Genomic DNA, 3,562 nt, shown 5'->3' with positions numbered 1-3,562 from the left:
TAACATCTCTAAGGCCTCTAGATCAGACTGACCAAATATAATGTTGATATCATTAAATCTCTAGGAGGAGTTTGATACAAGTCATTTCCTGTTGCCAACAGGTGGCGCTGTGATTATAATAGAATATTGGCCTTCAGATGTGTTCAGGCCAGGACTCTTATCGAATATGTGAAGTTTGAGGCAAATCGGACATTTTATGGCTGAGTTATAACAAGTTTTATATCCATGGCGAGACCTCGAAATTTGTCAGGCTGCCACGGACACGCCCTTTACCGAAAACTCAAGATCTTCACAATTTAACATCACTAAGGCCTTTATATTAGACTGACCGATTTTGGTGTTGATCTGTATAAATCTCTAGGAGGAGTTGGTTGTAGAGTACAGCATGACACTTCCTATTGCCAGCAGGTGGCGCTATGACTATAACTGAATATGGATATGTAGATGTCATCAGGTCAGGAGTGTTATCACACATGTGAAGTTTGGGACAGATCGGACATTTTATGCCTGAGTTATAGCAACTTCCTTTTTCATGGCGAAGCATCGAAATTTGCCAGGCCGCCACGGACACGCCCTCCGATGAAAACTCTAGATCTTCACAATTTAACGTCACAAAGGGTTTTAGATTAGACTCACCAAATTTGCTGTTGATCGGAGTAAATCTCTAGGAGGAGTTCGTTCAAGTACGGCGCCTGAAAATGGCAAAAATGACACAAATTTTGCTAAGAAAATTAATAATAACTGACTTCCTGTTGGGTTTCGGATTTTGTCCCAGGAGGCTTTTTTGTAGGTATTGGTGAGTTACATGTGTGTACCGATTTTCATGCATGTACGTGAATCATAGCTGAAAGCGCACACCGCGGAATGTGTAAAGGTGGCGCTATCGAGCCGTTTTGCCACACCCACTTCTGCAACCCATATCAGACGTCCATTTTCGCCAGGTTTGATGTGTGTGCAAAGTTTCATGAGTTTTCGGGTATGTTTAGGCCCTCAAAAATGCGATTCATTCCGGAGAAGAAGAATAATAATAATAATAATAAACGAAGCAGATCCAATAGGGTCCTCACACCATCGGTGCTCGGGCCCTAATTAAAGCTGCAAGCAGCGATGAACGGGCCCTCGCACACGGGCTCACCGCCGACCGGTGGCTTTAGGAAAACAGCAAATGGTGGGTAGTATGCTTTTAATACAGTAAATATAGGAGAAATATGTCAAAGTCACTTAAATGTGCCAAATTTCCTGCTGCCAGCTGGTGGCGCTATGCCTATAACTGATTATTGGCATGTAGATGTGTTCAGGCCAGCACTTTCATCAAACATATGAAGTTTGGTGCAGATTGACCTTGGTATGTTTGAGTTAGTGAAAGATATGATATATCCTGCTGCCAACAGGTGGCGCTATGATAATATCTGAATATTGGCCTTTAGGTGTCTTCAGGCCAGGACTCTTACCAAACCTGTGAAGTTTGAGGCAGATCGGACATTTTATGGCTTAGTTATAACAACTTCTATGTCCATGGCGAAACATCAAACTTTGTCACGCCGCCACAGACACGCCCTTTAACGAAAACTCAAGATCTTCGCAATTTAACATCTCTAAGACCTCTAGATCAGACTGACCAAATATAATGTTGATATCATTAAATCTCTAGGAGGAGTTTGATACAAGTCATTTCCTGTTGCCAACAGGTGGCGCTGTGATTATAATAGAATATTGGCCTTCAGATGTGTTCAGGCCAGGACTCTTATCGAATATGTGAAGTTTGAGGCAAATCGGACATTTTATGGCTGAGTTATAGCAAGTTTTATATCCATGGCGAGACCTCGAAATGTGTCAGGCCGCCACGGACACGCCCTTCAACGAAAACTCAAGATCTTCGCAATTTAACATCACTAAAGCCTTTTTATTAGACTGACCGATTTTAGTGTTGATCTGTATAAATCTCTAGGAGGAGTTTGATGTAGAGTACAGCATGACACTTCCTGTTGCCAGCAGGTGGCGCTATGACCATAACTGAATATGGGCATGTAGATGTCTTCAGGTCAGGAGTGTTATCACACATGTGAAGTTTGGGACAGATCGGATATTGTATGCCTGAGTTATAGCAACTTCCTTTTTCATGGCGAAACATCGAAATTTGCGAGGCCGCCACGGACACGCCCTCCGATGAAAACTCTAGATCTTCACAATTTACCGTCACAAAGGGCTTTAGATTAGACTCAGCAAATTTGGCGTTAATCCAAATAAATCTCTAGGAGGAGTTCGTTCAAGTACGAGGCCTGAAAATGGCAAAAATGACACAAAATTTGCTGAGAAAATTAAAAATAACCGACTTCCTGTTGGGTGTCAAATTTTGCTCCAAGAGGCTTTTTTGTTGGTATTGGTGTGTTACATGTGTGTACCGATTTTCGTGCATGTACGTGAATCACAGCTGAATGCGCACACCGCGGAACGTGTAAAGGTGGCGCTGTCGAGCCATTTTGCCACACCCACTTCTGCAACCCATATCAGACGTAAATTTTCGCCAGGTCTGATGTGTGTGCAAAGTTTCATGAGTTTTCGGGTATGTCTAAGCCCTCAAAAATGCGATTCATTTTGGAGAAGAATAATAATAATAATAATAATAATAATAATAATAATAATAATAATAAACGAAGCAGATCCAATAGGGTCCTCACACCATCGGTGCTCGGGCCCTAATAATTAAAGCTGCAAGCAGCGATGAACGGGCCCTCGCACACGGGCTCACCGCCGACCGGTGGCTTTAGGAACACAGCAAATGGTGGGTAGTATGCTTTTAATACAGTAAAAATAGGAGAAATATGTCAAAGTCACTTAAATGTGCCAAATTTCCTGCTGCCAGCTGGTGGCGCTATGCCTATAACTGATTATTGGCATGTAGATGTGTTCAGGCCACCACTTTCATCAAACATATGAAGTTTGGTGCAGATTGACCTTGGTATGTTTGAGTTAGTGAAAGATATGATATATCCTGCTGCCAACAGGTGGCGCTATGATAATATCTGAATATTGGCCTTTAGGTGTCTTCAGGCCAGGACTCTTACCAAACTTGTGAAGTTTGAGGCAGATCGGACATTTTATGCCTGAGTTATAACAACTTCTATGTCCATGGCGAAACATCAAACTTTGTCACGCCGCCACGGACACGCCCTTTAACGAAAACTCAAGATCTTTGCAATTTAACATCTCTAAGGCCTCTAGATCAGACTGACCAAATATAATGTTGATATCATTAAATCTCTAGGAGGAGTTTGATACAAGTCATTTCCTGTTGCCAACAGGTGGCGCTGTGATTATAATAGAATATTGGCCTTCAGATGTGTTCAGGCCAGGACTCTTATCGAATATGTGAAGTTTGAGGCAAATCGGACATTTTATGGCTGAGTTATAACAAGTTTTATATCCATGGCGAGACCTCGAAATTTGTCAGGCCGCCACGGACACGCCCTTTACCGAAAACTCAAGATCTTCACAATTTAACATCACTAAGGCCTTTATATTAGACTGACCTATTTTGGTGTTGATCTGTATAAATCTCTAG

The sequence above is a fragment of the Garra rufa genome, chromosome 4, assembly GCF_049309525.1.
Source record: "Garra rufa chromosome 4, GarRuf1.0, whole genome shotgun sequence".
NCBI classification, from domain to species: domain Eukaryota; kingdom Metazoa; phylum Chordata; class Actinopteri; order Cypriniformes; family Cyprinidae; genus Garra; species Garra rufa.
Note: the sequence above shows the minus strand (reverse complement) of the source record.